The sequence below is a fragment of the Cygnus atratus genome, chromosome 1 (assembly GCF_013377495.2).
Source record: "Cygnus atratus isolate AKBS03 ecotype Queensland, Australia chromosome 1, CAtr_DNAZoo_HiC_assembly, whole genome shotgun sequence".
Classification (NCBI taxonomy): domain Eukaryota; kingdom Metazoa; phylum Chordata; class Aves; order Anseriformes; family Anatidae; genus Cygnus; species Cygnus atratus.
Window position 1 is genome coordinate 125,605,082 of NC_066362.1, and position 26,796 is coordinate 125,631,877.

General features: G+C 41.0%; 1 protein-coding gene across 1 annotated transcript in view; it reads left to right on the plus strand.

Annotated features, from left to right (window-relative positions):
- Positions 1–9,101, plus strand: part of SMPX (small muscle protein X-linked) — a 39,971-nt gene extending 30,870 nt beyond the window's left edge. The window contains exon 4 of the mRNA XM_050712301.1: positions 9,013–9,101. The gene's annotated coding sequence lies outside the window, so the exon portion shown is untranslated. The remainder of the gene's footprint in view (positions 1–9,012) is intronic.
- The last annotated feature ends 17,695 nt before the right edge of the window (positions 9,102–26,796 follow it).

Sequence of the window (26,796 nt, forward strand, 5' to 3'; positions counted from 1 at the left end):
TTTCTAATCTTAGTGCTATAAATTTTTTACTACTTAAGCCCTTTAAGTCATGTGGCTTCATTAACAGGCTGTTTGGACATACTTGCTTGTGCAATCAGGATGATACCTTAAAGGGGAACAAGCCCTTGAGCGATCCTACATGGAAAACTCAAATGCTTTTTTAAAGCAGAGGTGGTATAGGTGGATGAAAATAGCTTAACATGCATTCAGAGAACAGTTTCCCCCCTATATTGATTTATAATTACAAAGGATAGTAATTATAGGCGCACACCTGCATGAACCTAACAGGCCTTAGTAAAGTGCCACAAAGGAAAAGCTGTATTTTTCCCTTCTGAAGGTATTAATTTCAAAGGTAGTGAGTACTGCAGCACAGTTCTCACTGACAGAGGTAGAAAGAGCTATTGCAGCTTCTCATCAACAATGTTAATCAAAGTATTTAGTATATACAACTCGGTATTTGGTTCCCATTAAAAATCATAAATGACCTCATAGACTCACAAAGCAATTGAAATTGAGTCTGAAAATCTTTTTATAGGGATGACATTTTAGGTTAAAAGACATCAGAGGGTAAACATTAATGAAAATCATAAAACTGAAGCAAAAAAATGAAGCAAAAAAATGAATTTAACATGATGTAAACATATGCAACAAGCACTTTTTTTTTTTCTTTTTTTTTTTCAGACACGTAAACTGTGCAGAGAGAATATGAAAGGTAGTTCCAGAGAAAGTCACAGCAGAGGTAGAAATGGCAATAATAAAAGCTGTATCAGACCTCATATGTTTTCTTTGTAATACCATTTTGAAATGTTATGCATAATCAGTCCTTATCAATTCAGTTTCTATGAACTGTTCGGCTATGATAAACCTCAAGATATGCTTTCCCAATTTTAAGAAACTGTTGATTTTCATCCTGAAAACCAACATATTTATAGCAGTAAATTTACTGTTGTGAATCATTAAGCTAAAAAATGTGTTCAGTAAGGTGCTACTTCATTTAAATGATGATAACTAGCAGCCCATGTTGTATTGCTTTCGGTGGCTTTCTGATCTGAGCCAAGAGCTGCCCAAAAAAAAAAAAAAAAAAAAAGACCGATGCAACTGAGTAAATGATAGAAAAGTTCAGAGCACATTTCCATGATCTAGAGAGTATAATGTCTGTGACATGATACAAATACTAAACCTTCTGAATTAGTACAAGTCAAGAAGTGGAGGCATTTGTTATGGGTAGAATTTCTTTCTTTTTCACTGGAAAGGCTGAAATCTGGTCCTTTTTTTTTTTTTTTTCCACTTTTGAAACTGCTACTAGTTACTACACCTTGGTCTTTTAGAAACTGCATATGAAATTTGCATTGTCTGCATCTTGGTTCCAATAATCAAGAGAAAGGAAAAGCAGTGTAACTCAGTGAAGAATCATAGAAAATACAAATATTTCAGTTTTATATTTCCCAAGGACTGCAGCAGTCTTTGTTCTTGGGCATGTCTTGGGAGGTGAGGGCAAACTGGGCACTTTCCAGGTGTGGGGTGGCTGCCCTGAAACTCCTCGATCTGGACACAGAATCAAGGAGCTCTGAGGGCTCCAGCTCCACCTATGGATTAGAGGGTTGCCCAGCTCCTTACTGCAAATCCTCAGCTGGGCTGGGAACTTGGAGATACCAGAAACCTGGATGAGCCCAGAATTTCTGTGTGATTCAGAACCTCTACATGTAAGTAAGAGCACTGAAATCCCTAGACAGAGGAAGGACCTCAGTTTCCAAGTTTGTGGGACGCTGTCCTGGCTTGGAGTCTCTAAGAGCTGCCATCTCTGTTTGGCTCTCCAGTCCATTGCAGGGATCAAGGCTTGAGGAAAAAAAAAAAAGAAAAGAAAAGTAACTTGAGGAAAACTTCAAGATGTTACACCCTGGGTGAGCCAGCTGCACTGTTGTCTACTTGAGATGAGATGCCTGCAGCTGAATTAGTAAAGAACAAATTTTCCACCTGAAAAATTCATAATGGATTGTTTCCTTCTGAATAAGAACTGTTCCCAAAGAACAACCAATCCATCCTTTGTATGACTAAGATAGCGTGAGAGATTCCTTAGTATTCAACTAAAATCACAGATTTTACCTTTGTTACATGATTAATTGACTGACAACTCATAGCAAATATTGGTCATTGACGGAACTGATAGGATTCTGTGCTTACACAGTACTTGATCGTTTGCTTTAGAAAGTTAAAAAATATCTGTTATCTAGAAGGTAAAGAAGCCTAGCTCCTTCTTCAGCTGATTTCAACCAGGAGTCCATGCACAAACCTCACCATAAAAAATATTCATGATTTTGTGTTTCTTGTTCATGCTTATTAGCTCTCCGTGAACCACTTGCATAACACAGCCACTGTGCCCAAGTAGTTGCTATCTCCAAATAACTAAGAGAACAGCCTAGAAACCATGCATGGTTTAATACAACTGCACTGAGCCAAAAATCCTCCAAAGAGCTTCCAACACATACTGTTATCTAATCTTTTTTACCACTTAAACTGTTATGGCAGCCATTAGGTCAGCGCAATGCCATTCTTCTTAATTGTGTTATGTTGGCTAAGTGCCCAATTTATACCTTTCAAAAAAGTCAGAGATTTGTTCCTTACTTGGCAGGAGATAAATTTGCTGCCATAACATATTGATCTGAATGACCTCCATTCAATAGCTGTCACTTCAGAGCCACCACACTGAATTTCTCTCTTTTGCAAGTTTCTTTGCTGACTAAGCTTTGTGTCAGTGTAGGTAGCAAGATATAATGTGTGGAATGCTTTTGCTTGGCTTTTATTTATTTATTATTTTTGCTGTTGTCCTAAATGAAAAGGTCCATTGTTATTGACTGGACATGGTCTTACACAATACTCTGCTACAGCTTCCTTGTGCACATACTGAACTACAGAGAGTACAAAGGGTCAACGTTGCCTTTAGCTGCCCATCCTACACTGTCTGAAGACAGATGTAAATTAATTGGAGGAACAACACGTGTGAGAAAGCACATATGGCTTTCAGGATTTTTTTAATGACAAAGATAAGAAAAGCTCATTAGCAAAAACAAACAAACAAAAAAAGACTTTCATATTTCAACACTTGTGTCTAATATTCTTTGTTGGATAAGTCTCAAAAAAAATATAAAACTGACCCTCTTTGTACTGAAACTCTGTGTGCATGTGTGTAACCTGAATCTCTATTTTTTAGCTGCTTCCCAATATATTTCATTTTACGTAAGATGAAGAAAAAAGGGAGAAACTATTTAGTGTTTTCAGTATTTCACAGAATCACGCAGTGCCAGCATGGCAGGGGTTGGAAGGGACCTCTGAAGGTCATCTGGTCTGACCCCCCTGCTCAAGCACTGCCAGCTAGAGCTGGTTGCCCAGGACCACGTCAAGAAAAGATGTATATGAGAGAAAATATATTTGAGATGTATGAGAGGTGCTCAAATATGTGAGACTCACTACTTTTATCCTGATAGAAACTTAACAAATGTGTTGAAATAATTTGCAAAGAGCACTTAAGAAAGCAAAACATGTTTTAATTTAAAGTAGACTTTTTAATTTAGTCAACCAGCTACCACTGAGAGGGATTCAAAGGATGAACCCCCCCTTTGCAACCCGAACCCTCTTTCTGATGCCCCGTCACAGTATAAGTATGTTCACCTGGAGCACATTTGACTTCCTATTGCTTCTTCCGCTGTCCATACAGACAGTGACCCAGACATGATATAAATATTGGAGCAGTTGCGCAGGAGAAGACGATCTTTGCAAGTGGTGCCCACTGATGGGAAGTGAGGGCAGTTGAATTAAAGCAGATCCCTTGGCACTTCAGGTTACTATCTCAGGAAGGACAAGGCTTTTATCAGCTGAGTAATAGAACTGGGGAGTCAAAGAACTTTATTTCACACTCCAAATTCCCTAGAGTAATCAGAGAAAGCATGTCACTGGATTTAGCTTCTTTTCACAAAATTTTCCTTCTAAAGACTGGTGTGTTGGGAATTCTAGGCTAACTCTGCTCCACACTAATAAAAGTTCATGACCTCTGTCCCCTTCTTACCTTACTGAAATGAATACCCTTTTCATTCCCATGGTGCTTATTCACCAGGAATGCCCAGATGTCACTTAAAAGTTGTGGGAATGAAAGCCTTTCCTGGGCCTCCTAACTCCATAGGAAGTTGTTACCTTCATTTCCCACTTGCACTTTTGAAGAGACATTTCTGATCCTTTTTATCAAATTTTTCCTGTGCAAAATTTTCTCCAAGTAGTCATGCTTACTGACAGTATGTATAGCCCAGGGTACGTAATGAATGCTTTCAGATTATTATAATCTTTAGAGTTTATATGTTTTAAATCACATTTCACTGCTTGGTGAAATAATATTCTAAAGAAAAGACCCCATTCTCCCACTGTAACCCCCCATCCTCTCCCAAATAGTAGACTTCTTGCTGTCTTTTCTTAAATATTGCATGTATGACTGTGATAGTGGTGAGTAAGAGATCTATAAATGGGTTCTGGTGAGGAGTAAACATCATGTGGTCGTTCACTTTGGAAGCTTGCTGAGTAGGAGGCATTTACTGAACCTTTGTGCACTTGCTATAATCACTGATTTTCTATGAAGTGCTAATGGGATATGTCTGTTTTCTCCTTTGTAAGGGAACTTCTCATAAAACCAGCTGCATTATCAGAATCTTAGGGTTAAACATATAGGGCTGGAAACTGTTCAGATAAAGACACATTTTACTTAGCCTTCAGGTGATTCATGTTCAGTCTTTAATTATATAATACTAGTGCTGAACATGGTCATTTTATTGCATATATGGAGATACAGCCAAAATCTGAGTTCATTTCTTGTTTCTTCTACTTTTAGCTAACAAGTTTTAGAAGAACAGAAAATGCTGACAGTTTGGAATTACTGGTGCTTTTTTTTTAGAGGAAATCTTTCATTCATTTGGACTTAACTAGTTTGGGTACATTTTCAGGGGGGAAAAAAAAAAGAGATGCAACATGAAAAACTATGCCTTTGGAAAAAAAATGAGATTTTAAAATTCATTAATTTATTTAAAAATTTGTTTTCAAGCTGCATCTATGTTGAACAACACATAAATTAAATGATTTCTTACATAAAAATAGTAACACATTTTCCCATGGTTGGAAAATGCTGGGACCCAGCCTTTTTTGCCACAGAGGCTAGCACTGGCATCTCATTGACTGCAGTCAGAGCCCTGCAGATTGTCAAAATGGGAATGAAGAAAGTCTCCAGGGCTGAAAAAAAAGCCTCATTCCATGATTCAAGAAAGCTCCTAAGCATGTGCTTAAGTCTGTCCTTCATCATGACAACATTTAAGCTTGCATTTGCTGTCAAGTACATACTTTTCTGTTTTCTTTAAATGGCAGAGTGTTGTTCAGTAGAATAAGGTTGATTGGAGTGGCAAGAGAGGCACTGATAGATAAGCTGCAGCGGCTGAAAGGATAACCAGGGAACATAACTGTGAGGATTATTAATGTACCATAAGCAAACTATTTTTGAGTTTATAGACTCCCATTGATCTCTGGAGGAGTTTGAGCTCTAAAAATAACATGCCTTTGGGAGCTGGGAGAGAGAGAATTGTAGCTGGCCAGAGGGAGGTCTGAGTGGATTGGAACATCACGGGGAGATAATAGAAGGTCCACTGACTGCCAAGGGAGTTCAGGTAGCAATTATAAGCAACCAGAGAGCGGGAAGTACACCTGAGAGAAAGATAATATTATTAGCAGATGTTAAAATAGCACTGCTTGCCAGCAGTGTGCTTCATACAAAATTTGAGAACAGTGGGCTTGATTTTCCTCAGCACCTGAGCTCTGAGGCAGAGACATTGGACCTTTTTGGTGGATCCAATGCCTAGTGAGAGTTCTGTGCCATGGGAGGGGGAAGAAGAGAGGTTCTTGTTCAGCTGGATGGAATATTGTGCCAGCTGGGAACCTTAAGGGTTGAGGTCAAAAAAGTATTAAATGATACTGAGTTCATCAGGAGCTGGGTGTCAAATGTCTGTGAGCCATGAGAAAAAAAAAAAAAAGAAAAAAAAAAGTTTGAAAACTGGGGAGGGAAAAGGGAGTGTTTGATGTAATGGAGGCTGAGGCTAAAAGTAATTTAAGTAAGTAGCCAGATTACTTGGCTTGTTAATCCTACTCAGTAATATGGCACTTAACACATTTTTGTTTCAGTCTGTTAGCACTGGCAGGCCCACAGAGAAGCAGGGGCAAACAGGGACCTTGCACCGTGATCACAAAACCATCCTGACCCTTGCGAGCAGAGGACAAGTTCTCCTGGGACCAGCAGAGGCTCTGCCCAGACTCACAGACCACCTGAGGGTGGAGATCACCCAGTGCAGCCCCTGCTCAGAGCCGTGGCAGCTCCAGCAGGCTGCTCCAAGCTGTGTCCCATCAGGTGCTGGGTTTCTCCAAGGGTGAAGACTACCCAGCCTCTCAGGGCAACCTGCTCCAGTGCCTGAGCACCCTTACAGTTAAAAAAAAAAAATAAATTATTTTCCTGTCCACATTAAATTCCCTGTATTTCAGTTTGTGCCTGTTATATCCTGTCCTGTCAGTGGGCACCTCTGAGGAATGTCCATTTCTATCTTCTTCATAACCAAAATCGCTGGGGTTTGGTGCCTTGGTGTGCATGGCACAGAACAGTTGGTGTTAAAAGCTCCGGAAAGGCTGAACTACTTGGAGAGCAAGGTAGGGGAAGATGAACATGGTGCTCTCCTGTGCAGGGCACACGTCTCCCACAGGTTAACACCTGCAGGAAACACAGCCTTGTCATCTGAGGCGATGAATCTGCTGGAAAGGTGTAACAAATGTCATAACCTCATAAAAGAGAATGCTGAGTTACAGCTGTCACTCACTCCATGAACCTGCCCACAATATATTTAGAGGCAGAGCATGGCATTGGCCTCTTTTGGTGGAAGGATCAGGAAAACCTTGTGACACCGAGTGCCCAATTATACTTCAAGGTGCCTGCTGCGCTGTGCACACCGGTGCTAATAGATACCCTCTATTCTGAGCCCAGGCTCGAGTGCTTATGTTTAATCATAGCTAGTAATGTTTTATCCACCCACCACTGCAAAACAGTCACCTTGTGATATTCAGGAACAGGCACAGCACAGTTTGAAAGAGAAAGAGAATACTGGATTGAAACGCAAGGAGAACGTGTGTAGGCAGGCGGTAATTATACAGGACGGGATTACACGTGCGTGCATATCCCGGGGAGCCATCAAATACAGCTCTAAGGTTTGATTTTGATTTTGAGATCTGAAGCATAAGTACATAAAATTGCCTGATTGGAAGGAAATTTCAGCTGAAGCAGACTAGCACATTGCCTCACTGAGTCAGGTTAAGAGATGATTAAGTTTGATTGCTAATGGCAGGAGTGTGCCAGTGGCACTGTGTTGTTTTTGACCTTCTTCCTTAGGACATCGACACCCCCTCACTTTTCTCAAGCCCAGTTAATTAACTTTTAACTTCTTTATTCAAAAGTCACCAACACTTTCAAGGAGTTCGAATAAGCCATGCAGTATTTTTCTGAAGAGCACCTCTTTTCTCCAGTGAAATGTTTCTTATCAAAGCTTAGCAGTCCCAGCCTTTTGAATGTCCCTCCAATATTTGTTCAAATGTGTGCAGCCCCCAGCATGCTCAGGAGCAGCAAAACTCCAGTTTATATAACACGTCATCAAATATAGAAGGTTGTAATTTTTCACTGCCCTATGACTTTTTCTTTATTTTCTGAGCATACAGGTTCATGAGTTCAAGAAAATTTATAAGAAATTAGAGATAATCTTTCACCCCAAATATTTACATCCTATCTAATTAAACGTATACCCTGTGAAAGGTAATGTCTTGAACTTTTGGAAGTTACTTTCATAACCTCTTTTCCTCAGTATTGAACCATCTGGAACCACCGATATCAACAGCAACCACTGATACCTCTTAACTTCAAAGAGAACAGGAATAGACCCTATGCTGGGTTTCAAATTAGCTGTGGCAACATAGGGAAGAGTCACTGCAGACAGGTCAATGGAAATTGCTCATTCTCCAGACAGCAGCTAAACACCCCCCTATGTTGCTTCACATAAGTAAATAAATGAACATTGATAGGATATATAAAATCAGGACAGAAAATACTGTGCTGCCACATCCAGAATACTGTGTTCAGTGCTGGCAACTCCTGGAAATTAAAGCAGAAGGAGGGGAGGATTGAAGATGTGACAAAAATAGTTATAGGGACAGATAACTTCCATAAGAAAAGAGGTTGAAAAACCCTGCGACTGTCCAGTTTGGAAAGGAGACAAAGAAGGAGACTTGCTACCACTCAGGGGTCAAATGGACAGAACAGAGAAAGCAAGGGAAGAGGATAATCAATGCAGTTGAAAAAAATATATATATTTATATGCATCTTAAATATTTACATGTGCCACTGGTAAAAGTAAATACTGCTTTGATTTCTAACCAGCTGATGCGTCCCTACTAAATCCTAAATCCTGCTGTGCCGTGCTGCAGGATTTGCTGCCTGCACTTGCAGAAGCAGTTCAGGGGCCTCCCAGGGTTGATATAGGGCTGGGGCTGGGGCTGGGGCTGGGGCTGGGGCTGGAGGAGCCCAGGAGCCCCCCATGGCCCACCAGGCGGCTGGGGGCAGCAAGGAAATGGGATGGGGCAGGAGTGGCAGATACCCTGTACTGAGGACAAAACATAACTCTGCAAAGAGATCATGAGCTCTTAAGAGTGTCATGAAGTTTCATCAGATGGAGATTTGGAGAGTGGGTGGAAAAAGCTAGTGGATCAAAACGATTTGTTTCACACCCACTCTGTATTCCCCAAGCTCAGGTGTAAACAAGTACACTCAGTGAAAGCAAAATTGCAGGTGCTGGGAATATACACCCCCTCACAACTTACGGGTACTTCTCTGCATTCTCTTAAAACATCTGTTAGTTCCCTGATAAATTATTAATTTCTGGTCTTGTATTTGTCACACAGGTCTGACAAGAGAAACTGAACAGATTCCAGTGAATGGAGATCGTCTGAAATGTTTTATATATTTGTGTATAAACACTATGAACTTCCTAACTCTGCAATACCCCATAGGAATCATCTTCTTTGTACATTTATGTCAACATTTTCTTCTTGTCCATTTTGTTTGATATAGAAAAGCACTGATGAAATAAAACAGAATGCAGTAACTAATACTGAATGTGTATATATTCAGGAATGATTTTAATCTGAGAAGAGGGAATAGTGTAATTAGAAGTTTGAAAAAAGGTGGAATAAACACTTTTTTAAAAAAAAATTGTTATTTCCAATTAATTTGGTTTCCTTCCTTTTGAAAAAAAAAATTAACATGGAAAAAAAGAGTTTAAAAATGATTTCACAAAATGCAGAATGAGTGAGGAATGTAATGTCTGATTTCTAGTTTTGTATTCCTGGTTTTAGAATGGGAATCATGAATCCTGTGTAATAGCAAGATAAAATATTAAAAGGGGTGGTCTTTATAGTGAGTTTAGTTAAATTCTTCTCTCATGGCAGAGCCGAAGTATTTCTTTTTCCTGGGAATTTAAAAATGTGCTGATGTTCTGATATTTATGCTTCACCCTTACATTGTACAATAAAGGTACACGATGTGAACTGGCTGACAAAAAACCTGCAACCTTTATACAAATAAACAGGTCAACCAGCCTTGAAGGAACATGTTCATGAATGCAGGCTCAAGGATCACTATCTTCAAAAGCACAAATAAAAGGGGGACATTGAAATACTGATGCTAAGTGAAAATCATGTATGATCACACCAACATATAATGAATAGTCCCTGACACTTGTTTTATATGGAACTGTACATAAATGAAGATTGTTCAATGCAGATTCTATTTTTGGAAATGACATCTTATTGTCAGAGAAATTTAATACACTGTGTCTCCTTGGTCTCTCTTGTGTTGTTTACTGTGAAGGGATGAGAAGAGCTGTTTTGTAATAATATTCTTCTACCACTGATCGAAAATATTCGACGTGCTCTGAAACTCTCTGCCTGGCTCTTGTTTATTTAGTTAAAATAAAGAACATTATTCTGGTTAGAAAACAGGTTTCAAGTTGAATGTTGCTAACAATTACATCCATTTAATTCTTGTCTGCTACCTGACAAAATACAAATACTGACTGGCAATATTTTTATATTTTAAGTTGTTACACATACTTGCATGGCTTTGTACAGGAAATTAGAAAGGAGTCTTACTCACTGCAGCTTAGTTCAAAGGACATTCTTGTATTTTTTACTTTCAATATGTGCTACCAACATTGCTTAGTATCCTGCTTCATCCTTATATGCTTATGGCTGATTTCTCTAAATGCATTCCTTGGAGGCGAACATCCCCAAAAGACAGGTTGAAGTGAAAGTGGCAAGAGGCAGAATGCCTCAGGAGCACCTTTCATTTACATACTGATGAGATTAACATGTCTATTCAATCAAAAATGAACAATTTTCCCACACACTCACTATCAGTCACTGATACTGGACTGCATTGTTCCTGCCAATATGGAAGTGATAAAAAGAGCAGAAAACACAATCCTTTGAGCCAAAAGCATGTTGAAGGCGAGATGAGTCAGGGACTCAGCTTTTATTATTCCTTACTCACTTTAAAAATACTTCAGAGAACTGCAGAAAGGTAAAGCCACGTTTTCCCCCTCCTTTCACAACTAGGAACATTCGTAACTGAAATTGCAGGGCATGGGGAGAATTGGGAGCGATGGGGAAGCCCCATTAAATAAAATAAAATAAACTGAGTAACTGTTTACTCCTACTGACTCAATCCACTCTGAATTTTCTTTCCCATACAAAAGGTTTTTTTTATCATTGTCCTTGAATTGTCCTTTATTTAGCAGATGCCTATTGCTTTCTTCTGTATGTTAGTGCACTACACAAGGATGAGTGGGAGATGTCCCATTAGCCCTGCCCTCTCCATGGTTCAAAGGCTAGACCCACATTGCGTGTGGTCAGAGACCACAGCAAGGGAGATCCTGTTCCACTCTGGAAGTGAACAAGTCCTGTTTCATAATTGCTTTTGTAGAAGATGGCCTATCCTCTTGTAGGATGACCTATAAAACCTACAGGACTGTAAAGATTCAGATACTCCTGTGTAAGTCATCACATCTGAATGAGTAAGTAAAAGAAAATATCTATTCCTGACACAGAAGTGTGCTTCTTTTGCCGTATTTCAACTTTACATACAACATACTCAACATACTCCAAAGTGGAGTAGTACCACTGGTGACCATAGAAACATCTTAATGGCAATAATGATAATAATGATAATAATCTTCTTAGCTTGATTTGTATTTTAAATGAAATTTCAATATATATATAATTTTAAACGGTCTTGAAGTTGAAAACTATGGGGGCACAGGGGATCAGTGAGATTCCCACACTAAGACCCCAAGTTATGTCTTAGCACTGCAATGAATCTCTATTAAAGCATAGAGTCAGAAACTAAGTGTCAGGAAAAAGAAAGGAAGGAAGGAAGGAAGGAAGGAAGGAAGGAAGGAGGATAGGAAGGAAGGAAGGGAGGGAGGGAAAAGAAAGAAAAGAAAGAAAGAAAGAAAGAGAAAGAAAGAAAGAAAGAAAGAGAAAGAAAAAGAAAGAAAGAAAGAAAGAAAGAAAAAAGAAAGAAAGAAAGAAAGAAAGAAAGAAAGAAAGAAAGAAAGAAAAAGAAAGAAAGAAAGAAAAAAGAAAGAAAGAAAGAGAAAGAAAGGAAGGAAGGAAGGAAGGAAGGAAGGAAGGAAGGAAGGAAGAAAAATAACACAAAAAGAGCTCATGAAGGATCTCCATGTCTTAGCTAGCAAACTGATAACAAATGGTCTGAACCAGCATGTGCTAGTTCTGTTACTTTTCATCTAAATCTTATGTAAGGGTCTGACTGTGGGGCATACACATACACAGACCAGTGAAAGATATCCTATTAACTCTGCATTCTTCTGGCATGCAAAATTTTGCACCCCAAACTCTAGATTTTGTCACAGATTTAAGAAAAGACTGAGGTTTTACAATGAAGGATGGGCACAAAAATACATAACAGATCTTGCTAAAATCATACTATTTCATCTGGTTACACATCCATCAGCCTTCGTGGGTGTGAACCAAACTCACTAAGAGCTATCTGACACCTCACTAATGAAATGCTACATGACCACCTCTAGGCAGTGAAGACAGAGAAATGGCTGCAGCAAAATAGACATTTATCATAAATGAATCACAGAGAGAAACTCCCCTCCACCCGAAATCCCCTAACATACTTTATGAGATTTAAATATCATCCCTCTGCTCTGTTCTCTGCATGGTGCTGGCATAGCAGTAAATCAAAGGAATAGTATTGCCCTGGCATCACTAAGCTCAGTTCATGTACAGTGGAGGAGGAGTTTCCTTTGCTAACTTTCTACCTGGTTCTCTGCACTGTAATTTGTGTTTGTTTGTTTACAAATTCTGAAAGAGGGACTTCTTTAATCTAATCAAATATATTTTTCTGACAGACTATTCAATAACATGCTGGAGATATGTTCTCTTAGAAAAACAGAAGTAGTTATTGCTGTGCCTCCAGAAAAGGATTTAGTATGAGACATCACAACCTCAGCACATGGAAGACACTTTCAGTCATTGGTCACTGAGCAAAAATGTGCTCTAATGGTTCCTCTGATCATCTGCACAGAAAAATCCAAACACATTTAACTTAGAGGTAAAGATAAAGGTAGAGAAAAAGTAGCGATTACTGCTACCCGGAAGATTTTGACGAGTTTGAATATAATTCAAGTGATGACTCTAGTTTAATGATTTCCAATTAAAAGATTATAATGCTTCTGTATTTCTAAAACAAATAGTGCTGCTTGCCTTAAAACTCAGGAGGCTCTGCTTTATGCATTCTTGAATTATAGAATGGTTTTGTATTTCTCTGGTGGTATAAGCTATTATATTTAGTAGCAAAAAGAAGGACCCGCTCTACTCATCCATTTACAAGCACATGACAGGGAGCTGACTCCCAGGCAGAAGCACCAACTAATGAAGGACTAAAAGCCACAGCTGGGCAAAACACAGAAATGGGGAGGCCCATCTAAATGCTGAGAGGTATTCTCACAATGGGATCTACCAGTAAAACATCTGTAGCTACAGGCAACGGTGTTTGTGGAAGTGAACTCCCAAAATCAAAGCCCTGAGACAGTTCACTGAGTTCAGTGGCATCTTACCGGGACTGTGCTCAGTGTGATCACGTCAGTGGTAAGGATGGCTCTTTCATTTATCTCTTGTTCCACGTTGTCAGTGAATTATTTATGGGAATATGTAATAAAAATGCTGCACTTTGGCCATTTTGTATTATAAAAAATTGATGTTGTTGAGAGAAGGGAATCAGAGAGAGCTGTCTGAGGAAAGTAGTTGTATTTTTCTTGATAATAGTTTTAGGGCCAACATGTTGAAACAAATTTCTTTTGCTCATCTGACTAAATCCAGGTTTCCCTAATGCGTGCGCATTTCATTTGAATGAGTTTTAGCTTTATAGGTGAAGCAGATTAAATTGTGTGCTTGGCAAATAAATAAATAAATAATAAAAAATCCTTATTTTGGTTTATGAGCTGCCTAGTACTACTGATGCATTAATAACTATGAAGGAAACTCCCACTAATACCAGTTTTTCAGCCCTCAAAAAGTACTGCAGCTTTGTTCATTACTTTACTCCAATAGTTTTCTTGAGAGAAAAAAGTAATGGTTGGATGTAAGATAAGATAAATCTGGTAAAATTCAGTTTTTCTGAATCCTTGGAAGCAGACTAAAGTCATTTATAAAACAAACAGGCCTGTTCAGATCTTATACTCACTTCCCACTATGCTACTATGCAGTAATTACGAAGTAGATGTTTTCAAAGATACAGAAGACTTGTGACTAAGTGCAAGTCATGCAATGTAATAATGAAGTGGCAATATTCTGGCCCTGAATGGTGGATTTCATACACGCTGGTGGTTGGTAAATGTGGTCTGGTAATTAATTATATTTGATTTTATCTGGAAAGGTTACTGAATCCTTTGCTGTATTTTTATTGAAACTGAAATTCAATTTAATAGTAGTTTAAGACAAAACCTTTTTTTTTATATATTTTTTTATATTTATATATATTTAAGATAAAATAAATGTCCAAAAACATCATGCCACTCCTTTAACAAAGTTGGAAATATCTATTATAGGTGGCCCCATATCTGGGAGCAATCTAAACCCTTTCACTGAGGGTGGAGTTGCCGTGGGATCCCATCATTTACTCTGTGAAACCCACCATACTGTAATGCATCTACATGGGATTTCATCAGGGGGATGAATGACTACTGTCTATCACATGTACCTGGAGCTTGGGAGAACTGAGCACTTTTCTACTGTTGCTTTTACTTTTGTGTTCCTTACAGATGTGTCATTCTTAGTAATTTTTCTTACAGGTACAGCAATAGTTTCTATTAAGAGTATCCTTCATCTAATATAGTAGTTCTTCATTTTCATCTAATACTTATAATTTTCTTAGCTGATCATTTACAGGGTCAGAATGGGTCTTAACAGATCTTCCTCCCATCAGGAGACTAATAATGCAAGCCCTGACCTGAGTAGAAATGCAGAAGTCAGCATATGGTTGAACTGGACATTGTAATGATGCAGCATACAGCCTTTTCTGTCCTTCTCAGAGCATAGGTGTTGACCATGTGGGATGAGTTTGAGCAGGATTCACATACTTGCTTGGACCTGATGAGCAGATGGACTCATCAAGTGCAGGGGGAGAACTCACAAGAGAGATGGAATTGGAGAGATTGAGATTGAGAAAGCAGTGGATGAGAGGCAGAAGAGAACATAGGTCATAGGTTACTGCCTAGAGAAACAGGTTGGGGACTAAGAGTGATTTCAGGGCTACCAAGATCCCATACCACTTCTTTCTTGCTGTTCACTTTTGCTAACTTGTAGTTCAGCAGGAACTCCAGAGCAGGGCAGGAAGTCTGGAGAAAGGTATTTGCTGGCCTGACACAGGATAGATGAATAATTAGAGGAAGGCCATAGACTTGAGGAGACATCTTGTGGCCCTTTGGATCCTTATTATTACTGAACCCAGGGAAACTACATTGCTCTTTGCCCCCTACCAACAGCCTGGTGTTTGATGAGGTGCTGATTTGGAGATACAGGGTGAGCAATGGAAGAAGTTGGGGGGAATGAATAATTCATACTCTACTTTTCAGTTTTGCTGGTTGGCCTCACGGTTGCTCCCAAGGTTGGCCTGACCTGGTGGCCATGTCTAGAATTATGGTCAGAAGAATACCCAAACTCATGGTTTCCCGCATAAACCAGGAAAGGAGCATACTTTCTTAATTGTTTTACTGCACAGTCACATAGCAAATGTACAAGAAAAAAGTTTCAAATAAAACGCTCTGCCCCGTGAAACACATAGTGCCCTTCTCCTCTCTTCCCATGACAGCCATGTGTCACTGGAGCTGGGGTATGGTTTACCAGTCCTCTGGCTTTCACAATATTCTCAGCGCTTCTCACATACTTCCTGCATGCACATCCGTGCACTCATCCTCCTTTTTTATTGCTGAAGGTTAGTGAGGATAAATGAAAGCCTCCAATGCCACTTTCTACGGCCAGTTTAGATCTCAGATAATCTCCCATGAGGTCACCCACCTCTTCTAAATGTCATGCACGCATGTGATCTGAAAGCCTTCACAGGCTGTCCTCACGCCTGAATGACATCCCAATGACTCAGGCACTAATGTCTCCGAATGAGGCCGTGTCTTAGTTCCCTGCTTTGACTTTTTCTCCAATAAAATGCTGCTGACTGTTCTGTCTCTGAGAGCTGGAGGTCAGGGAAATGACACTGGATGGTACCACACGGTTGAGAAAATTCAGCGTGAAATTCATATAGTCGTTGTGACACAAATGGGACATCCGTGCTCGTCTCTAGCCCTTGAGAAGAAAGTACTTCACCTACATTGCTTGTCCAGCAAGGCAAGTGAAAAATGTGCTACAGTCCTGTTGCTGGCTAAAAACAAGGGCCAGGTCACCTACCAATGTAGCGTGGCATCACACCACATGAGTTGCTGAAGCCATGGTGGTTTGCACTGGCAGTTGCTTCTGACTGAAGACTTTGAAGAGAGAAATGCTCAGAACAGTGTCTGCTGCTGCTATCTCTGGGGAGTAAAGAAGACGAACAGCACTCTCCACCCTGTAGGAAGGCAAGCCTTGTTCCCTCATCTACGAAGCACGTGGCTCACCATAGCTCATCACCTGGCTGAAGGCTGCAGCAGAGCCTGGGCTCTGGAGAAGCCCCAGGAAGAGCATGATCCAGAAAGGAATCAGGTGGCACCGCAGCCTCCCAAGCCCCATCCCACTGGAATGGCAGCAGGGAGGGAGGCCTGGGCCCATGTGGAGCACAGTAGCGCAGCCTCCCATGAAGGGCTGCAGCGCTGGATGCCTGAGCTCTAATTAAGCAGTACCAAGAAACATGGGTCCCTCAGACCAGCACCAACCTCATCCAGTCAGGACAGCTCAGCCCTGGGACAAGATGCAGCCAAACTAATGGTGGTGCTTTAGGTCAGCACAATGTGTCCCGCAGGGATTGGACAGCCTACATGGACACACAGGGCACCTTGGGGAGCAGCAGACGCTGCCTTCCCTTTGGTGGTTTTTCCGTGCTTGAATTCCTGCTTTCTGCTTCAGCAGAAGCAAGGCTCTGCAAGCCTGGCCTCTCCCACCACCACCCTGTCCAGCCCAGCACCCTGAAGGAACTCCCTGCACCCATGGAGAAGCTTATTGCTTCAGCTTTTCCACTGCAAGGTCGTTCTGGCTTGGTTGAGAATCAAGTGAACTGGCACACTGGAGAATAATTTTGCATTGCAGGATGGCACTGTTATTTCAGGAAACACACTGGTACGTCAATGCAGAGGCATTATTCCTAAAGAATTTGGCTCGTTGTGTCCTCAGTTTGTCCTAGCATGAACGCTGGTGTTGCATTGTGGAGCAAATCTTTAACAAGATCAGCTTACAGCTCTGTGAGGCATCTCTCCCCTGCACCTATACCTATTTGGCTTGGGACAGAATGAGTCAGATAGGAGAATGTGGCCATTGTTACTGGCTTTTTTTTTTTTTTTTTGGCTTACTGATATTTTACATACTTCTCTTAAGGAAAAACAACAGAAAGAAAGTGACATCCAGAAATGCAAATTCCTGTCATCCAGAACAAATACTACTTTTACTCTAAAAAAAAATCAACTATGATAGAAAAATACCCACATTTTTTTTCTGTACGTGAGGCTGGAAAAAAGAAAGAAATCTGACTTCAGCCATGGTGGAGTTCATTTCCGTACTACTCCGGTCAGCTGTCAGAAACACATTCTTTACAGATTGATCTCAGCAGAAGTGCTCAAGTTGTGACATCCCCAGGGAGCAGCTTTTTAAGCAGCAGTGATGTTGGGCAGTGACCTTTCAATGGCTCTCCCTGTGCAGAGAGGTGGTGCTTTCAGACAGATACCTTTTGTCCTGTACATTTTCAGCTTACTGACATGCTCACTAAATTTTCCACATGGAGCAATTATGGTGTCTCTAAAACATCACACCTCAGCATGCATCCCAAACTTTTTCCTGTTTAAGGCTTTTGTTTTTGAGAAAAGCATATCTGTTTAGAAAATCACTTGTGTGAATCACCAAGGCCTGTTAATACCCACTCCTCATAGTTCAGAGGATTCCATGATTTAAGGTCTATCATTAGCAGAAAATCTTAGACTACAGCCCTCAGAGGGACTCAAAAGACCATCCAATCCATATCTTTGCCTCCAAGCCCAAACAACTACAGTTGTGTAATTCCAGGTATACTTGTTACAGCATATTTTAAGGACCTATTCACGATAGAAACCCTACCACCTCCCTAGACAGCCTATTCTAGCATTTCATTACCCTTGCTGTTAGCAACTGTTTCCTAATTTAAAGCTGGTATTAGGGGCCCGCATAAATGTAACATGTATGTGTGATATTAAGAGTGATACCTGTGCAGGAAATGTAACTCTGAGCAATCAAATTAGAAAATTTTGTCAATCCTCTAAATTTCCATGCTGGGGGTGAGAACGCAACATTACGTTCCCTGAGGCATGGTTAACTTGCATGCAAGCAGTTCTTAAGCGAAGGCCTTGGTCTCTTGTGATTCTTCTAGGTCAGATGAGAAAAATAATAGCTCTTAAAAAAAGATGAGCTGGTTCTTGCTGAACCCAGGGAAGAGCTGAATGATCTCGGTCAGGAGAACTGGCGTTAGAAATCATGTAGCTCTCAGTCATGTGAAGCTTCACTTTCTCTGATGCCTTCTTTCTGAAGACCAAAATCAAAGCAAGATGGAAAAGGGAAAGGAGAAAGAACTAAAAGTTTGAAACTCAGGCCCCAAACCATCCTTAGAAGCAGGGTGAGGATCTAGCTCTGCAGACCAAGTAGTTCAGATGAGCATGCAGGTGACTGGTGTCATTAGAAATTACATAATTTCTATGATTTAAATGAACAGCGTGAAAAGGGTCAGGACACAAAATTTGGTAATAGCTTCCCCAGCAATTCCCTTTGTTGGATTTTTGGTCATGATGAAATGAAAAGTAGATGTAAGAAGTAACTGATGGGAAGTGTTTCTTATCTTTGTAATAATCTTAGGAAGTTGAGATGAGGCCAGCAGCCAAGATGAGAAGCTTTTCAGGAGCTACAGGTTACTACATATAGTTGTGGAATGGACATACATAGAAGGGCTGTAATAGGTTTGGAAAACCTGGATTTTTTTTTCTTCTTGATGCAAACTTTTGTCACTAATAGCAGTCCAATTAAAATCCTTTTGTCTACCCTGCATCCAGGCTTGTTATATGAGAAAGTAATTCTAACTTCCCAGCAGACTCTATTAGCATGCAACACATCAACCCTATCCAAAAGGACAGGCAGAATGAAGGTGGCTTTTTCAATCACTGAATACATAAGCTTTTAAAAATAACATGCTGAAATGGGCCAGGAGGAGGAGAAGTTTACTCCTCCATCCTTACACATAAGTCCCATAGTAATTCCTGCTTTTATGGCAGCACAGGCTTGCACAGGAAGCCACTGTTAAATAGTTTAAGGTTGAACAGTTTGGCTCCCCTTGGAGCTAACATCTGTGACCTTTAGAAGACTGTGCAAGTCAGAAGCTGGTAAATATTTGTTTCCAAGAGAAACCCAAACAATTAAGAGCAACCAGATTTATTGACAGCAGTGATTTACAACAGCGGGTTCATGGGAGGGCTGTTGCTGGCACTTTCTGAATGTTTCTGAAGTGTCTATCACACACGGTGCTGTCCTGAACCAAGGCAGACTTTGCGGTGTCACCTTGATAACAGAATTGCTTTATTTCAGTAAGTAGGAAGGGCATTGTCATGAGTGGGAACGGTCATTAGGATTGTTTAACTACCCAAAGGGACCTTGGCCTCTGACTGCTCTTTCTGCTTTTCAAAATTCCCTGAACACTTTTGTTCCTAATGGCTTAGAGATGCCTATTTATCCTCTCCATTCATCTTTGTAGTTGAGAGTTTTAATGTATGGGGAATCACAAACAGTCTATAGAAACTTAAGTAACTTATAGTACCTGTTTTCTGGAGGTTTTGGTAATGTGCAGTAATTCTGGAGGCTGCAGAAATGTCGTATTTTTCTCCAGTAACTCTATTCTGAAAGAGCAGCAGAAGCCTCTACCTGCCTAATTGAAAAAACATCAACAAAACCAACCAACGAACAAACAAAAACACCCCCCCAAAAAAACACAAACCAGCCTTTTTATCACTTAATGAAAATATTTCTAGAAGGTGAGGAAGTTGAAAAGCAATCTTGCAAGCCTTTCTACTTCTAAAGTAACCCAAGTGATATCAGTGGTAGCAATAGCAAGTGCAGATGTGTCATGCCGGTGCTTAGGACTCTGTTCCCCAAAACATCATTGAAGCTGCAGTAAGGGAATGTTTGACCAGAGACAATTGCTGTCCTCCCCCTGTTGCACAGCATACTCACTAGGGCCTGCTCACCCCATGCAGGCTGCTGCTGTGTCTACACATCAAGAGCTAACACATGAAAATATGATATGCTGTATGTAGAAACTCATCAGCCCCCCTTTATAGCAGGCTTAACTGTAAAGTATTTGATCTTGAACACAACCTTTATTCCAATAGGACCACTAGGAGATAATATAGCCTCAAATCAGGTGAGAAAGCTGGTATATAAGGCTGAAAAATTAAGCTAGGACAGATACTATGGTCCCCCAAATTTCTCTGTGATGAGAATATTTTGTTTCTGCCTGTATCAGAGTTGATGGCAAAATTCTTATTGGTTTCAAGGGAACCAAACCCAACCCCTATTTCCCTAAAACTCTGTAAACTCTGAAGTGGAAAATATTTATTAAATGACAAGGCTTATTCTAAGAAAATTGCAAAATATAACCCCCTGCAGATGATCTGTCAGACTTTTAACAGGTGCTTTGTTTAGTCAAAGGAAAATAAACCCACTTGGGGAAAAATGGACAAGTGGTTTGAATGGTGATTGCTTTTATTTTCTTTTTATTATTTCCACTTAAATCCTCTTAACCATAGCCATGAGTAGTAGAAATACCAGGGTGTACAGTTTGTTTGTATAGATTGCTTATTATTTTAAAAGCACAGCTGGCGGGCATCAGAACTGAGTGGGTATGGCCATGTCAAGGCATCTGCTGAACTTGAGTGTTTTCTTTTCAAGGGAATGTAATTACCCAGCCCTGGCAATGATGTTAGGGTTCCTTGTAGGGTGCTGATGGTGAGAAGTATGGGAGAAAATACGTAATGCAATCTTTGTTTTTAAAAACTTTGATTTAGCTATTGTAATGAAGCTATATAATAGCAATGCGCAGTAGCTCTGTGCATAGTGATGGGCTGGAAGTCTGCCTCGAGCCTAGTTTCTGAAGCTAATATATTAATTTTGACTTTTTTTTTTTTTTTTTTTTGCCAGGGCCATAGGCACATATGTTACCATGAGCTCAATTAAAATCTAAGTACTGAGATTATCTACTCCTCTGCATAATTCAACATAGTTACCTTTTATAAATCAGGTTTCTTCTGATCAGATTTGCCATTTCCATGGTGTAAATTAAGGAAACTTCCTTGGTGGTAACTTGCTTAATGACCCATAATTTAGAGAAGAGGAAGACTGAAAGAGACCAAAACATAGGAAAGCCATAGTCTTATCCTGTCAAGATGGTCAGTGTTGGCATAAACAACTGCATTGTTATATTACCTCCAGATACCCTGTTATATTGTTAACTACCTCCAGAAAGTACTAGTAATGTGGTTACCTGTCAAGTTAATGATTTCGAAGCATGTGCATTTAGTTTAATCTAAGCATGTGCTTACCCTGGGTGTGTTGCTTGGTATCTCTGACAGGTTGAGGCAGTCCATCCAACGGCTGCTGACTTTTAATGTTAGACACATCCTGATGTTCTGCTGGGAGACACCTAGTGGCCTTGAGTGACAGGCCACTTGGGAGACCAATGGACAGATGGCTTTTTGCAGTGTTGGAAAGGCAGTTTGGTCTTAGGTTGTTTTGAAGTTTGTGTTCCCCTCCACCTACCCCTGTGGCTTTCATGGGTTTCAGGTCTGTCTACCCTATGCTCTTCTCTAACTGTCTACAATTTCATTTTTTCAGTGTGACAGAAGATCTAACATACATTGAAGACTCTTCTACTTCAGGAAAAATCCAGAGGTCCCCTGAAAACTCTGCTGCTGATTCAAGAAAATGGTGCTGCACTGCTATGCCAGGTGCACACTGCTGAGGCTCAGAGCATGAACTAACTATGTTCACTCTCTTCAGGAGCCACTTATGTCAGTCCTTACCCAGGCAGATGAGAAGAAAGTAAACCTGCTGAAAGAGAAGTCAGTATCTCTGCAGCATTTCTAGCTGGTTTAAGTAGACTGTTTTTTTGTTTGTTTTTGAGGGCAGAAAAATCCTTGCACTGCTACAAAGAAGTCAATATTTGGCTTGTTGCTGCCACAAGAACTCTAAAGTAAAAATTAATAAAAATGAGCTCACTGTACATTAGTTCTTGGGAGGTGTCTTGGGGATAAGGGGTTTGGCTTACCACTATCCACAGCTTATATGCATGCCCCAGTCTGCATCTAGCTCATAGCAGAGGAGAAGGGGAGGTGACTGAAGCCATGGGCTTCCAGGATTCTGGCCTGGAAAAGAAAACTTGACATACGCAGTTTAGTTTCTATAGCTACCCCGGAAATCTATTGCAGAAGTGGAATTCAGGAATGTTTCTAATATGGAGGGAAATGTCTCTGCTTGGTGAGTAAGACCACCAGAACCTTCTACCCTTATTGACTGGCTCTGAGCTCAGCCTGACAAATGATCAGTGAGGCTTGCTGGTCACACACCATTCAGTAACTCATGAGGATTAGGAGGGTGAGTAAAACACATCCCATCAATGCCTTTGCCACACTCTAGCATGGCTCTATTCACCCAGACATCATTAAGACAAAAAATGCTCTACAGACTTGGTTGGTTTGCCATCCATCACCCATCCTTCAACACATGCAATTCATTCCAGCTGCACTTTGCCTGGTGCGAGTGCTTGGGTGCTATTTCTTACCCATATCCTAGTCTCTCAAACATGAGTGCTTGTGAGCAAATGAAATAGGAATAGCAGGAGCAGGTGCAGTCCCTTCAGTCCCAAGGGTAAGCCCGAGCTTCAGACTAGGGAGGCAGCTGGGTCTGGAGTCACCGAGTAACATGCTAACATGCTGCTGATGCTAACGATGATGATGATAATGAAGTAGCATACAGATTCTAGGAACACTTTTAGCGATCAGTTGAGTGTGGACATCAGGTTCTTATTATCTCCTAGAGTAACAGAGCAGCTGATTACGCTGTGACCTTTACTTTGCTAAGCAACAGTCTGTATCTTACAGGGCATTTGCTTGAATGTGAATTAAGGAATGGAAGAGGACAGAAGAGGTGAAACCCTACCAACTTATGTCAAAAGCACCTGGATTTCAGAGAGAGCTCTGCAGTCTGCAGCAAACTGTGAAGGCTCTCTTATACCTTTACTTCATCTACATGGCGTTTTAATAGAGGAAAAGGTCATTGGTGTTTTATCTTTTGTGTTTCCAGAGCACTGGCTGTTCCTTGCATTTCTGTCTCTATACAAATAAATCCTAGTTTTAATCACAAGTAAATGCATTGAGAGACCATGAGTAGCCAGTCCCCATTTCCTTATCATTTTCTTAGACTTGAGGTGAGGATCCCACAGTTACTCCGGTTTTGTACTAGGTACATGTATCTCTAGGAGCACAGAAATCATGTCAGGGTGGACTGGGCTACCTGTAGCCACAGGCAGATGGGCCAGACCCAGGTGACCTGCCCTTAGTGGTCACACAGCCAGAAGCTGCCCATTTTGCCACTAGAAGTACCCAAGCAAATAATGTTTGGGAACCCAGTTCTATCAGCTGCAAGGTCTTGTGGAGGCAGGCATGTTTCACGGGTGTCAGAAATATTGCTTTTGTATCTGGGGGGCCTCCATGCGTCCAGAAGTGATCTGTGAGCAGGGCAGCTTCCATGAGAGCTATTCTTGTTCCCACTGCACAAGGTCAGAAGGCAACAATGGTCTCTGAGCAGATGCAGGATGCAGAGAGGGGGAATCCCTGGGGAAGGGGCTGCAGGTCCGTCTCTGCCCCAGCTGCAGCATGGGCACTGCTGCCTGGCCCAGGGGGATAGCAAGGGCTGGATGCAGAGCATCTCTGGTGCCATCGGGCCACCAAGGGAGCAGAACCCACGCAGCAGGTGGAAACCACCCTCCACCATGAAGCGCTGTTAGTGTAGATAGATGCTAGTGCATCTGCTCTGAAATGGGCTGTTTAAAATCCACACTCACCTTCATTATTCTGCAGCTGCGTTATCTGACTCATCCCACTGCAGATGCTCTGAGGCAGCAGCTGAGGTTAAAAACTTTCCCAACTTGTTTTTTATTCACCAGGGAAGCTCACCTCTAAACCAGTGGTAGCGTATAGAAACCATAGCTGCATCTGTGATCATGGGAGGCAAATGAAAGGGAACCTGAGAGAGAGAGAAGAGAGAGAAAACAAATGAGGTACAGGTTGATTGAAGGACTTGTATTTCATTTTTGTCTTTCATTGTTTGACACGATTCCGCATTCTCACATCAGTGTAGCCAGTGCTAGCCTAACACTGAAAAAAAAAAATAAAAAATAAACCACAGAGAAATCTACATGGCTACAAGCCACATAGCCATGGCTTAGCAGACATCTCCATGCAGTAAGTTTTTTCTGGGATCCCTACTCTGACCCCTGATCACACTACACCCCTGTCTCTTCCCAGAGGGAGCTGAAGGCTTGCACTCAGCCCAGGTTTCTTGCCAGCATTGTCCATGGCTGCAGACCCCTCCTATGTAGTACACAGATGAATTCACAGTGTCAGAGTGCTTGCAAGCTCCTATGACAGGCTCAGGGATGCACGGCTCCATGATGATTTTCTGCTCCCAGGCAGCCAACCTGCCCTAGGCACACCTCCGCCTGCTGCACACAGATGGTGCAAAGGAAGTGTATAACTACCTGCATCCCCAATCTCCCTCTGCCAAAATGGAAACCTCATGGCCCTGCCTCACCCTAGCTGTCAAACTTTCTCCTGTGCTTTTGTACACAGACACGATCTTGCCATATATTGCTTTTAGCTGCAAGAAAATTTCTCCCTCATGTCCGTTAGTATTTTGTTCTTATGGACTGCGTTTCCAGGCTAAACATCCTTGGGTTTAAATATATGGGGTGACCCAAATACAATTGTGTATGGTTATTCAGGGATGAAGTACAGACTCCAGTCCAATTATTTTTACAGGACAATTTAAATCAATATTGTCCTTCTCAGTAGCAGTTTCTGGAAAGCCTATATTCTACAGCATCCCTATTCCATTTGTCATTTGGCTTACTTTTGCTATATGTGTTGATGCAGCACATTGTCAAGCATCTGAACCATTTGCTGTGCTGTCCTCTGGACCACACTGATTTCTTCTGGTACAAAGTGTAGCTTAGAAATCCTCCACTGTGGATTTTTGCAATGAATGTTTTGCAGCAAGCCACTTGTTACTAATGATCCTAATTTTACTTGTACAACTTTTCTATAACCTTTACTCAAAAAATAATTGGGAAAATTTACAATGTTAATTGAAGTGTTTACTAACTGATGGCCTACTTGCAAGATTAAATGGAATACAGCATTGTAATTCAGGAAATTTTCCAGCCTTTTATAGGAGGAAAAAAAATACGAGAGTAGAAGCCAACATTTTTTGCAGTGCACCCCCGGAATATTTGTTATTGCAGACTATCTGCTGCAGTACAGCAATGATTTCAACATAAAATATACTCAAAGTCTGAAGTCTAAATCTAATTTAAAGCCTAAGTGATGCTCATGATTAAAAATGTATTATCTATTCCCAGCAAATCATACATCACTGAAACACTAATGTTTCCCTAATTTTAAGCAGCATCTAGTAAGTCAAAAATTAGATCTGATCCTCCAAATTATGGATGAGAAAAATAAGATCGTGGCTTGACTACATCCCACTGAGTACTAGGTGGTTTTCTGAGATTCATAAGTTAGCTGTTCAGTCACTGTCTGCTCTTTTGCTAATGGACATTAAATATTCTTCCAAAGGTGCAGGAGATCTGATCTGCTGCCTGGAGATAATTTGTCTGTTGTCTAAAGGAGGGCTCCCAATTAGACAAAGCCAGCTGCCTAAAAGTGGAGCAGGGAGAAGCCTCATTTTGACAGCGATAATCTTTTTTTGTCATTCCAGAGCAGGGGACGGGAAAGGGTTTGACTTTATTTCAATTATAACTGAAAGAAAAAAAAACTTCAGTCAGATAAACAACTTTATAAGGATCGTGATTCTCACTGTTTCCATTAGCCAGCTTGCCATAAAGATGAAGGAGGTCTGAGAGGGAATCACACAGCAAATCTGCATGCAATTACAGGAGCTGCTTATCTGGCATGGGTGTTAAATCAGGCCCCAGTTAAATCAGTGCTGGCTCTGTTGGCAGTGCACCACCTTCGGCTGACACTCAACTGATGTGAACTACTGTCCGCGTTGCACTACTGAGAGGTAAAACCAGTTCAGTCAGTGCTTTGTCGCGCCTGGAGCGTGACCACCAAGGGGGTGATGGAGGTGTCCGGACTCTGCTTTGTGCAAAATGGGAATAGCGGCAAACCAGAAGCTTGGCCTCAGCCGCACAGCTTTGCTAGCAATGTCTGAAATGCTTCGGAGGGGTCCGACATGGATGCAGGCAAGTCCACTGGAAAAGAGAGAGAAGGTGTCCCTTTCCTACACCATCCCTAGTGTCCGTATATGTCATTTTGCTAGCAAAGGGGATTATTTTATTAACAAGATCCTGATTTATGGTCTATAATGTGATGATAGAAAGTGGGTTTAAGCAGGAAATGAATTTTCAGATGTATGCAGCAATGAAGAACAACATTTTTAGAATCGTCCCCCACAAACTGAGTGTGTGTACATATCAGTCTGCTTGCCAACAGTTTCTGCTCACTAGAAGAGCAGCACGGCATACATGGTCTGCACTGGGATCCAGTCAGCTCCCAAACACCCCTCGATTACAGGAATGAACCAGAAAGCACATAAACAAATATAAACAGATGCAGTAAAAAAAGTTTTACCTTTGGCTTCAGCAAAAGGTGA